Source organism: Rattus rattus, chromosome 3 (genome assembly GCF_011064425.1).
Source record: "Rattus rattus isolate New Zealand chromosome 3, Rrattus_CSIRO_v1, whole genome shotgun sequence".
NCBI lineage: Eukaryota > Metazoa > Chordata > Mammalia > Rodentia > Muridae > Rattus > Rattus rattus.
In genome coordinates this window covers 131,654,694-131,668,599 of record NC_046156.1, presented here as the reverse complement: position 1 = coordinate 131,668,599, position 13,906 = coordinate 131,654,694, and positions in this window count along the sequence as shown.

The window sequence follows — 13,906 nt, the reverse complement described above, 5'->3', positions numbered from 1 at the left end:
GTCTATGTCTAGAGGCATCGGGCACAGTTGCTGGAACCGTGGTGGAAGGGACCCTTCCTGGTGCTGTTAACCACTCCTATAATCCTCAATGTGGACAGTATTGCAGCCTGAGGGCACACATCCCATGTGAAACCTGAAGATGCCCTGCTTCCCTGGGACCTCCACTGCCCCCATGTAACAGTTTGTCAAACATGGACTATGGTTTCCACTGGAACTGGAGATGAGGTAGCCTTTGTGGCAGCCTCCAAACCCCTCAACACCTCACTTTAGACCTGTGCCAGCTGGTGACAGGACTTTACTCGTGGAACATCCCTACCCATGATGGGAGCATTACCAGAAGCAAACTGCCCATATGGAAGAAAGAGGGCTCTGGGCTAGGGCTGGGGGAATAAAGGAATGTGCATTCCCTGCACAGAGGTATCACCTGTGGGAGACCCCCATTTACATTTGCTCTGGAGATGGAAGAAACCTGGCAGAAGTTCACCAATGCAGGGGCAAGGAGGGGTTAAGACAAGTTTTATTGTACCTTCTGGAGAATGTGAGACTACAGGAAACACCTACTGGGACCCCTCCTCTTTTGGGGACTTCATCATCATAAAACTAATTACAAGACTGGGGACCCTACCAGGGGTACCAGGGGTATTGGGTCTGTGTAAATGCTGCCTGTAACCTAATAATAATCAGATTCACATAGAAAGGCAAAGAAGTAACAGGATGGCTAAAGGGAAAAACTTGGGGATTCAGGTTGTACAAATTGGGATACGATGATCTCCAAGATGAGAGAAGGACTAGCCAAACAAAAGAGAGAAAGAGAACAGAGTCAGGGTTGTTTTGAACCTTGGTTTAACTACTCTCCTTGGTTAACCACCATCATACATCTCCTTTGTTAGAACCGCTAATTGTTCTCCTGCTACTGTTGATCATTGGACCCTGCATATTGAACAAGCTTATAGCCTTCATAAAACAGAGAATAGGTATAGTACAGTTGATAGTCCTACACCAACAATATGAGACCTTGAACACAGAAACTGAAGAATATGAATTAGTCACCAAAGACTCCTGAGCATAGCTCCAAGATGGGAGCTAGTACAAGAAAAAGAGGGTAATGACAGACCCTACGGTCTTTAACCAGCCTTATACCCACCTGCCTTGGGGCAAAGCTAAGCCAAGTTCCATTCTAGAGTAGAAAATTCTCAGAATATTCTAAGTGATTCTTGCTAGTCAATAGATTTAAAGGTTAATAAGTTTGTAAAGTTGCTGAGATAACCTGTGTCCCTAAAAAGTATAAAAACTGCTTATAATAGCCACTTTCTAGTCCCTTGCCTCAAGGTACTGACTGAGGGTGGAACCTGATGTGTTGGATAAATAAATGTCTTGCTTTTGAATCCATCTGCATTGCGGTGTCTAAGTTGGGAGAATCTCAGTGTAACTACCACAGACCCACGGTGCTGTGATGCTATAACCAAAACATTGAAATAAAATTAGGGAAGAAGGAAGTTTATTTCATCTAACACTTCTAGGTTCCATTTCATCGTTTTAGAAATTTTAATGCAGGAGAATTTTGAACAGGGAGTCAGATCACATTCACAGTCGATAGGTATAAGAAATAAGGTATGTATGCTCACATGTTTCTTTCTTATGCTCAGTCTATTTCGCTATTTTAATTCAGTTCAGGACCCTTTGCCTAGGGAATGACATTGCCCACAGTGGACACATCAATTAATTCAAGAGAATCCCTCCATTGTTATACCTCCTAGGAAATTTAATGTAGACAATACATCACTGACATCTTCCAAGATGATTTAGGCTTGTCAAACTGACAATTGAAGCTAGTCGTCATACTGGTTTGTAGGGATCACAGGAAACCTAAGTGTATGGGAATTTCTGGATGAATGTATTTGTGACATGAGCCATCCATGTCATGGATCCTAGCCTCAGACAAATGGAGAAAAAGCAAAGATTTCTCACTAGAATGAGGCTTAGAGGAATGGAAAGTTCAGTTCTTGTCTATGTGTGGATGCTTATAGTGAGTGCAGAAAATGTCCATCATACCTTTCTCTCCTAGAATTATGTATAGACTGAAAATTGTTCCCCCAAAGAGACTGCCCCTACTGAGATTAGCTAAACCTCTCTCCTTATCCAACTGTATACCATAAACCCTAACTCCTTTGTGTGTGTGTGTGTGTGTGTGTGTGTGTGTGCATGTGTGTGTGTGATCACAACCTCCTTATTCAACTGTATACTGTAATCCTGCTTCTATGTGCAACTCTACATAATAAACCCTCTGGTCTTACAGGGCAAGGGAGTTGTGGTTTCTCTATGGAAGAAACCTCATCCTTGAATCTCAGATTAACCCTTGATAGTTCTGGTGAACTCTCTCTCTCTTCCTATTTGTCAGTTCCAATCTCCAAATTCTCCGAGAAAGCATTCCCCAGCCTTTCCCATTGTGAGTGGTACCCTGCTGTGCTTGTGTGATACTCCATGCTATACCCAATGAGACTTATCTATTTGATTTCCACTATTATGCAAGCAAATTTGTACCTCATTTCCATCACAATGTTAGTGTCTCACTGACTTTGCCACCCAGATTTATTATGGATCTTTTTGATTCAAATAATCTGATTAAGGAAATCTTTTGTAGGACTTTCCTGAGGCTTGGGTTTTAGTTGATTACAGATCTAGTAAAGCACACAACAAGGATTTGTCAACACACCCCTGATGCTTAATTTAATTTACATGTTTTACCACCTCCAGGCATAAGTTCACTCATTACTGCCATGCATATTTTACTCATACTGGGGTTTTTTGATTTACTTTTAATATTTAATACTTTAATATTACAAAATCAAAAGTACACAGATCCATTGATGTAGCAATGGTATGTATAGTTTTATAAAACTTGTGCTATGTGTTTATAGTTGCACCTATACCAAAAACCCGATCATGAGTCTCTAAATCTGGGTGGCAAATTCAGTGCCTCACACACAAAGGAAACCTTTTGCTTTGCTTACTTACTTTCACTCATGCTAGCAAGTTCATTGATAATATAACTGTTCCATTCCTTCACTGATATTAGAACCAACTTCTTCAGACTCCAATGTAGACCTAAGATCAGAAGTGGTCCAGGAATTCTTCATACCTTCAAAGCCAGATTAGAACTGCTGAGATCTCCAGGCTTACGGACTTAGTAACTTCTAGGTTCTCATCCTCTCGGGTATGTGATAACAAATGTTGATGACCCAGACTATATTGTGTAATACTCCTAATAAATCCCCTTTAAATCGATAATATTTTCTTCTATAAACTATATTTCTTTACAGAGCCTTCAATAATACAAAAAGTGACAGAGGCTTAAATTTATATTCATTCTCAACTAAGCCTTAAACAATTTAATCAACTTACTCATCCTCTCTAAGCCTCAATGACCTTGTAATAAAAGGTGTGAAAGTTAATTTATCGACCTGTTGAAGTGTATAAGTGATATGACTGTAAAAATATAATCCAAAGGATAAAACAGATATTTTAATTTTTAGCCTAGCCAAAGATGTTAGAAATAAAACTTGAAAGAAAAATTAAAAATAAAAAGATTGAGTTTTTGTCAACTTTAGCAAACTCTGGTTAGATAAACTTCAACAGGAATTAATAATTATGTCAGACTATAAATAAATTTATATTTCAGGGATAGGGTGATATTAGAATGGGTTATCAAAAGAACATTTTCTATTTGTTCACAAAAGCAAATACCACTCTATTTAATGTAGCTAGGATATGCTCTACTCCCTCTCACACAAGAATGAAAAACAGAATGAATTATTTTAGACATTTTTGTCAAATCACATGATCTTACAGGCAATGTCAGATAAATAATCTGGAATGGATTCTGGGACGTGGGATATCATGGGATAGGGTTTGGTGATGGAGGTAACTGGGAAATGAGATGTAAAGTAATGGAATGATTCATTTAAAAAAAAATCTTTCCAGTGTTGTGTCCAGGTTGCTCAAACAACACTGAAACAACCCTGGCTACTTACAGGTCTATACTAAGCAACCTTGTGAAATTTGTTGGATTACACCCACATTCGTTTTGCTGAATGTATATACTACTCTGTGGGGCCCTGGGCTGTGAAAGGTATCCTGATTTCTAATCGAGTTAGGTGGAATCCCAGGGCACTGTAAAAGGGATGGCAGACACATTCCCAGTCTGCCAGGATATAAAGGCCTCACATAGCTGTGCCTCTCCACAGACCCTTGTAGAGAGGTTTCATACAGACCAGTCACATAGGGCAATGTCCCAAACCACAGGGGAGGACATAGGCTCAAGACAGATCAATCTGGAAATATGTAGACAAGGTCTTCCCAAGCTCTCAGGCTAAACCAATAGGAAGTACCTGCTGTCAGACACTGACCCATTCAAAAACTGTATTTAAGAGTTGTTGTTCAGGATTAAAAATATTCAGGAATTATTCTATCTGAGAGCTTCTGTCAGAAGAGCTGTAACACTGCCACTTGGGGAAGAGATCTGCTCTTCCAAAATCACTGCCAGAAGTCCTCCTGCACCCCTCTCCAGCTAGTCAGTCCCCTGCTGGCTCAGCCTGGCCTGAGCAACTGAAGTGGCAGTGGACTTAAAAAGCAGAACCAGCAGCTGAGACCTCTGAAGCAGTGCCCCCCTCTATGCCTGAGTTCTCTCCCCCTCACCTGAACCCATGCACCTAACAAGGCCAGAGATCTCTATGGAAAAGCCCCAGTCACCAGAGCCCCACATCCATGTTCTATTGTTGTAACCATAACAACTGTGACCAAAGCAACTTTTTTAGGAGAAAGCATTTATTTTGGTTTGCTTACAGGTTCAGAGGTTTAGTCCATTCACGTCATAGTAGGAAACATGGAATCACAGGAACCATGCTGGAGAAGTTACTGAGATTTCTATATGTGGATTCATGGGCATCAGGAAGAGAGATCCACTGGGCCTGGTTTGGGGTTTTGAAACCCTAATGCTTACCCCCACTTCCTCCAATAAGGCCATATCTACCCTCAACAAGGCCACACCTCCTAATCATTCTCAAACAGTTCCATTTCCTGACTACTATGCATTCAAATGTATGAGCCTATAGGGACAATTTTATTCAAATCGCCATAATATACCTTGCTGGCTGCACAGTCATCCACAATTTCATCTCCTCTCTATCTTGACCTTTAGATTAGTATCTTTCATAGAGGAATATGCAGGGCATTTTAGAAATATCAGTTTAATAGACCAAATCTCAAACCTTCCAGGGACATTATACTAATTAAATCCTTCATTTAAGAAACTTATGATAATCCTAAATTCACTGGGAGAGATATGTTGTCCAGAGAGTATCAAAGGAATAAGAGAATTGAGTTCTCTAGATTATTTTTACATAGTCATCTGGAAGTTATAATGAATAAACATAAAAACCTCCTATTTGCAAAGTATAATGACAGCTCATATTATGAAAATTCTGAGAGGTTAAATAAAAGGGCAGGGGTGGATGGGATCCACATAACAGCTTGTTCCTGGATCTGGAAACAATGCTAGAGATGTCCACAATGAAGAGTGACACTTTTGAGATTCTGATAGGAAATCATTAGCATTATGAACCTGTCAGTATGGTTGAACAAATAACTAAATTGAATAAATATATTTGCACTCTATGGATTAAATTTAATAGACAAATATCCAGAGTTTACCACAGAGCTATATGCTATATAAGTAATCAGAGACAAATACTATATGCCCACTCAGCTGGAAACAAATTCTGGCTTTCATTAAAGTTTCAGCAGGAATGTTGACCTACGATGTCACAGGAGATTTTATCACAATTTTCAGGCAACCAGATCAGTCAGCCTGTGGCTTTCCCTTCTCATTTGGGAGAAGTCTAAGGGAGTCCGGTTTCTGCCCTAAGAGCTTTCACAGTTCATACATAGAGTGATGGGTAGCAGTTCTTTATGCTCAGGTATCTGGGTTTCTAACATCAGGCTTGTGGTAAAAGACTATTGTGCCAACTTTATCCTATGTTAACCCCTTTAACTTCCCCCTCTGCATATCCAAAATGGTAGAACAGACATCACTCATGCAATTTGAGCTCTGTTTCATTTTTTGCCTACTGAAGTCCTCATCTCACACTTAACTCACATAGTAAATTCTGAACTGTCCTGGATGGAACATGTCCTCCTTCATCATGGAACCCATGTGTGAACTAAGTTTTGCTTTTCTGGGAGACTCTGCATTCCTCTTTTCTCTGCCTGGAGGATGATTGCTTATTTTCACCCCCTAACTCTTGGCAAGAATTCATAGTATTTTAATACATTCTAGATTACAGAACGAAGCCCATATCTCCCAAAGACTTGAGTCCCTGCTGACCCTTACATGGTGTGGACATAAGATAGGCTCAAAATGAAAAACTGATTCATGAATAATTTAAGCAAATATTTTTTATCTCTTCTTATCAAAAGTAGAGTAGAAGCACTGGTGTAGTTTACAAAGAGAAAACTGAAGGTAGAAGGTAGAAGCTGAACATCTGAGTGGAGACCAATAAGAAATCAAGATTGAACTTTTTGTTTTTACTGTGACTATTGTGTGAATGTGGCTACTGTCAGGCAACATTTTCCCTAATGAAGGAGTTTCTACTTATGACCCAAGAATGTACTTTTACCTTCCTGATACCGATTTCTATGCACACCTATAATTTTCTTTATATTCTCACAAATATTTATTATTTAGCCAGACCAGGAAAAACTCAAGTATTCGATTTTGTTGAAATATATATGAGTCACAATGGCAGGGGAAACACAGGAATCATGTTCATATATAATTTTGTTCAGTGTGAATTTGCACATTTTCACCATCATAACAAAAGTTAATAACAACTAATTTCTTAATAAATGATTGCTCAAGCCAGTATTGTTTTGCCTGCTCCAGGAGTGCATGTATTCTGAAATCAGCACAAGTGATTAAGTTGTTAAGAATAAAGAAATGATAATGCACAATACCTGTCAATTTAGGAGGTTAAACAATGAATTCTGAAGGACCTTGATGGAGAGTTTAGAGGACACAGAGTTTCTAAGAAAACTTGGGGAAGGGGAAGTGTTGCAATGAAATTGTGATGAGTGAACATTGAACTTAAATCAAAAATCAAAGTCGGGAATAGAAAGAGGCCTTGGTGATTAAGAGTGCTGGTTAATCTTACAGAAGCCCTGAGTTCAGATCCCATCACTCATGTCAAGTAACCTGCAGCCACCTTTTGTGACACCAATGCCAAGAGATCTGATACCCTCCTTGGCCTCAGTGGCACCCACACCATTTTGTATCACCCCCCCAAACACACACACACATGCATACACAAATGAAGTAAATCTAAAAATAAAAAAATGAAGAAAGTCTATGTTGTCAATATGTATCACCATTTACCCATTCACATCCTGTACCCTAGTTCTTTCCTCTATTCCCATAAAGATAATAAGATCCCTGCTTATCTCCTGTGCCTCACATGTTCACAATATCAATAAAGAAAAAGTAGAGAAACATATTTTCAGAGTGTAAACTACCATGTGATTTGAGAAGAAGAGGTCCTGTCATTCATATATATATATATATATATATATATATATATATATATATATATGTCTGTGTCAAACAATATATTAGTTTTCTCTGGTTTCTTTCCTCAAGTTCTCTTGATTTAGCAGTTTAATCCAATTTTTCTGTATTCATTTAACAATGTTTCTCATAATTGTGCTCATATTAAGGTCTTATATATAACCAGCACAGGAAGTACAAGCTAGCACTAGAAAAGTATCATGTTAAAGAAAAGAAAATTTGCCTTGGAAGCAAATAGGCTTCTTGTTTGGATTCTTATTAAGGATTCTCCCTTTCAAAACCATCTATCGTGAACTCTTTGGGTCTGACCAGGGTAAGCAATTCAAAATCACTGTTACACTTAGTAGACAGTATCAGCTATATCATTAGCAAGTATAGCATTTAAGATGCTGTGTGCTATAGATAACAAGGAATATGGGCTTTCTCTTTCAGCTTTGCTGCTGAGACAGCTCTCTGAGAATGAATGTTTAGTGATGCAGCATGTCTGGTCCATGTTTGTGCCAAGCAGCAGGTTTAACATCAGTCAGGAATCTTTAAGTGAACCCCAGGGACAGTATACATATACTGTGTTTAGAGAAAGCACTGAAAATCCATCAATGCTGTGTAATTTAAAGGTTTTCATGCTGTTTGTAGGGAGCCATACATTTAAACTCCTTTGTCTCAGTTCAAGAGAACATGGTTCTGATTTAAAAAAAAAAAACAGAAGGAAGAAATGAAAGGAAGATGAAGATGGATTTAAATAGTGGTTATAGGTAGAGGAAACTTAGGCAGATAGGATAATGACCATCACCCAGCATGCTAGTGGAACCACACATTAGTCTGTATTTGCAGAAGTGTGTGCTTCAGGAGTGGAATATGATGGTTTGCACATGCTTGGGTGTGGCACTATTAGAATGTGTGACCTTGTTGGAAGAAGTGTGTCACTGTGGAAGTGGGCTTGAAGACCCTCCTTCTAGCTTCTTGAGGATGTGAGTCTGTTCCTGACTTCCTTTGGATCAAGATGTAGAACTCAGTTCCTCCTGCACTATGTCTACCTGGATACTGTGATGCTGCCATACTCCCTCCTTGATGATAATGGACTGAACTTCTAAACCTATGAGACAGCCCCAATTAAATATTATCCTTTATAAAATGTACATTGGTCATGGTGTCTGCTCACAGCAATAAGACCATAACTAAAACACCCCCCTTATTCCCTCTCCTTCCCTCTCTTTCCCCATACTCTACTCTAACCTCTGTCTCTGTGTGCCTGTGCATGTATGTATGTGCTTTATGTTTGTGTGTGCTAGCTTTCTGAATCCAAGGCATTGTACATGCTAGATAAGCACTCTATCACTAAAAAATTGATATCCCAAGCCCCACAGTCAGTACTTTTAACCATTCAGGACATTAAAAATGGCAGAACCAAGTTCTCTAATCTCTAGTACCAAGAGAGAAAGTTTTCTCTCAAAGCTGAAATCAGGGCCTGGGAGATAAAAACATTACCTGGTAGATCCTGCTATAGACACAGATCAAGATTAAATAATAGAGAAGTATCCAGTTTGCAATTTTTTCTTATAATTTATAAGGTTAAAGAATGATGAATTATAAAGATGGCATTGGATTTATTTACCTGTATATATGGAATTTAGAACAAAATTAAATTCCAATTTTATGAAAGAAGTGTCAAATTATTTGTCCTAATATTCAGGGAATGGATTTAAGAACAAAATTAAAATTCCAGTTTTATAAAAGAAATATCCTCCGGAAGATGGTATATCCTGAAGCATACCAGAGGATCTGCTGCACACAGAGCATTTGGTAAGAACCCCCAATCCAGTCCCACAGTTGCTACTGAGAGTGCAGTGGACTCAGAGATCCAACGTCCCCCTTCCCCTGTACACAACAAATACCATTCCCCTTCTGCCAAGTCTTTTCTGCTGGGACAGACTGCTAGACTACTCTGCTCCCCAGAAGAGGCTATATCCTGAGGCATACCAGAAGATCCACTGCACTCACCATTTGACTGCTAGCTAGTCTGCTCTCCAGAAAAGACTATGTCCTGAGGCATACCCTGGAGTGTGGCTGCACACAAAGAAACAGAAACTACAGTTGATAGCCTCCACCCACTACTCAGAACAGCTTCACAGAAGATAACAATTTAACTGTTCCTCTGAATACCCAACACTCTAATGGCCTCCCAGGAGATCTACTGCAGCCAGGGCAACAAGTCAGCAGCTTCTCTGCCCCTCTGAAGATGCTCCAGTTGGAGGGCCCCACAGGAGGTCTGCTACAGTCAGGGTCACAAGCCTATCAGGAGACCTGTAGCAATGCAGGGACAAAAGTGGCAGACTCAAGACAGAGTCCCCCAGACTAGCAAACACAAGGGATAAACAAATGGTAAGAGGCAAGTGCAAGACCATAAGCAACAAAAGCCAATATACATCGGCATCATCAGAAACCAATTCGCTCACCACAACATGCCCTGAATATATCAAGACACCTGAAAACCAGGAAGCTGACCTAAAACCTATCTCATGAAGATAATAGATTCCTTTAAGGAGGATATAAATAACTCACTGAAAGAAATACAGGAAAACAGAGGTAAACAGGTAGAAGTCCTTAAAGAGGAAAAAAAAATTCTTAAAGAAATACAGGAAAACAATCAAACAGGTGAAGGAACTGCATAAAGCAGACCAAAACCTAAAAGTAGAAGTAGAAACAATAAAAAAAAAACAAACAAACAAACAAAAAAACAAAAAAACACAAATGGAGGCAAACCTGGAAATGGAATATCTAGGAAAGAGATCAAGAATTACAGATGTAAATATCAACAACAGAATACAAGAGATAGAATAGAAAATCTCAGGTGTAGAAATTACCATAGAAAAACATAAAAAACTCCTAACCCAAAACATCCAAAAAATTCAAGACACAATGAAAAGACCAAATCTAAAAATAATTGGAATAGAGGAGAGCAAAGATTGCCAGTTCAAAGGACCTGAAAACATCTTCAAAAAAATCATAGAAGAAAACTTCCCCAACCTAAAGAAAGAGATGGCCATAAAGGCACAAGAAACCCATAGAACACCAAACAGATGGGACCTGAAAAGAAAATCCTCTCATTACATAATATTCAACACTAAATGCACAAAACAAAGGAAGAATATGAAAAGCTGCAAAGGAAAAGAGCCACGCAATATAGAAAAGGAGACATATCAGAATTACCCAGACTTCTCATCAGAGACTATGACTGCCAGAAAATCCAGGGCAGATGTTATACAGACCCTAAAAGAATACAGCACAGGCTACTATATTCAGCAAAATGCTCAATCAACATAGATGGAGATACCTAAATATTCCTTGACAAAACCACATTAAACAGAGAATCCTAGAAGGAAAACTCCAACACAAGGAAGATACCTACACCAAAGAAAAGACAAGATGTTAAGCATCTCACAAAAAAGCCAAAAGGAGAGACTCACAAGCACACAAAACTACCTACAAAAACAAATATAACAGGAACCAACAGTCATCTGTCAAAATTAATGGACTCAACTCACCTATAAAAAGGCATAAGCTAGGCTACTGGATACCCAAACAAGATCCATCATTTTGCTGCATACAAGAAACGCAGCTCAATAAAAGCAACCAACACTATTTCACAGTAGAAGGATGAAAAAAGGTCTCCCAAGCAAATTATCCCAAGAAACAAGCTTGAGTTGTCATCCTAATTGAAATAAAATACTTTCAACCAAATGTTATCAAGTGTGGTGAGGAAGGACCATGCATATTCATCGAAGGGAAAATCTACCAATAGAAAGTTTCAATTCTAAACATCTATGTCCCAAATGCAAGGGTACCAACATTCATAAAAGAAACTTTTCTAAAGCTCAAAAAACACACAGTGAACCCCACACAAAAAGTGGGAGATATCAACAACCCACTCTCATCAATGGATAGGTCATTGAAACAAAAACTAAACAGAGACACAGTAAAATAATAGTGGTTATGAACCAAATTGATTTAACAAATATCTACACAACATTTCACCCTAAAAGAAAACAATACACCTTCTTTTCAGCACCTCATGGTCCCTTCTCCAAAATAGACCATATAATTGTTCAGAAAACAACCCTCAACTTGTATAAGAAGATTGAAATCATACCATGCACCCTATCAGATCACCATGGCCTAAAGCTGATCTTCAATAACAGCAAAATTAGCAGAAAACTCACATACATTTGGAAACTGAACAACTCTCTACTCAATGATAATTAGATCAGAGAAGAAATAAAGAAATTAAAGAATTCCTGGAATTTAATGAAAATATTGACACATCATACCCATACTTATGTATCATATTGAAAGTAGTGCTAAGAGGAAAATTCATAGCACTAAGTGTCCTGATAACGAAACAGAAGAAATCTTAGACTAGCAAACTAACAGCACAAATGAGAGCTCTAGAGGAAAAGGAAGCAAACTCACAGAAGAGGAGTTGGCAAGAAATACTCAAACTCTCACTGGTCCTGACCCACAACTCCCTGCTCCCAAACCCAGTGGGAGAGAGAGCTCACCGCCAAGACAGGTGGGCACCCTGAGACTGCAGGGCAGGAGAGAGCGTCAGAACTGCCCACCTCTGCCCACATCCCTGGCCCAAGAGGAAACTGTACAGAGCCTTTGGGAAAAGGAAGATAGGGACACTCAACTCTGCAGTCCAGACACTGCTCGGATCTGAGGGGACCTGGTCAAACCAGCTATTTGCATCCAGATTCCATGGGAGGGAGAGCTAGAACCTCAGAGGGGCAGACAGTCCTGGGAAGCCAGAGGAGACTACTCTCTGCCCACATTCTGACTCTAGAGGAAAATGCCTAGTGCCATCTGGGCGCCCTATGCACAGGGTCCCAAGTGAAGGCAGAGCAGGCCATTCTGGGTGCTACCCTCACAGAGAGCCGAAGCCTGACTGAGAAGCAACTCCAGGCCATAGACAAGAGGTAATACCAACTTTCCTGCTCCAAGTGACCTGCCCGGTAGACACAGGACACACGGCCACAGGAATACATGAAGACCATTAGACAGGAATGACTACATGCCTAAAAGCAGAACACTCTGTTCCAATAACTGACTGAAAGAGAACAGAAAAACAGGTCTACAGAACTCCTGACTCACAGACCTACAGGATGGTCTAACCACTGTCAGAAATAGCAGAACAAGGTAACACCAGAGACAACGTGATGGCAAGAGGCAAGTGCAGGAACCCAAGCAACAGAAACCAACACTACATGGCATCATCGGAGCCCAATTCTCCCACCAAATCAAACACTGAATATCCAAACACACCAGAAAAGCAAGATCTAGATTTAAAATTACATGTGATCATGATTATGAAGGACTTCAAGAAAGACATAAAGAACTCCCTTAGAGAAGTGCAAGAAAACACAAATAAACAAGCAGAAGCCTATAGAGAGGAAATGCAAAAATCCCTGAAAGAATTATAGGAAAACACAATCAAACAGTTAAAGGAATTAAAAATGGAAATAGAAGCAATAAAGAAAGCACAAAAGGAGACAACCCTGGACATAGAAAACCAAAGGAAGAGACAAGGAGCTATAGACACAAGCATCACCAACTGAATGCAAAAGATAGAAGAGAGAATCTCAGGAGCAGAAGATTCCATAGAAATCACCAACACAACTGTCAAAGATAATGGAAAATGGAAAAAAGCTACTGGCCCAAAACATACATGAAATCCAGGAGAGAATTAGAAGATCAAACCTAGGAATAATAGGTATAGAAAAGAGTGAAGACTCCAAATTCAAAGCATCAGTAAATATCTTCAGCAAAATCATAGAAGAAAACTTCCCTAGTCTAAAGAAAGAGATGTCCATAAATACAAGAAGCCTACTGAACTCCAAATAGATTTGACCAGAAAAGAAGCTCCTCCTGTCACATAATAGTCAAAACACCAAATGTACAAAACAAAGAAAGAATATTAGAAGCAGTAAGGTCAAGTAACATATAAAGGCAGGTCTGTGAGAATTACACCAGACTTCTCACCAGAGACTATGAAAGCCAGAAGATCCTGGACAGATGTCATACAGACCCTAAGAGAAAACAAATGCCAGCCCAGGTTACTGTATCCAACAAAACTCTCAATTAATATAGATGGAGAAACCAAGATATTCCATGAAAAAACCAAATTTACACAATATCTTTCTACAAATCCAGCCCTACAAAGGATAATAAATGTTAAAGTCCAACACAAGGAGGCAAGTTACACCCTAGACAAAGCAAAGAACTAATCGTTTT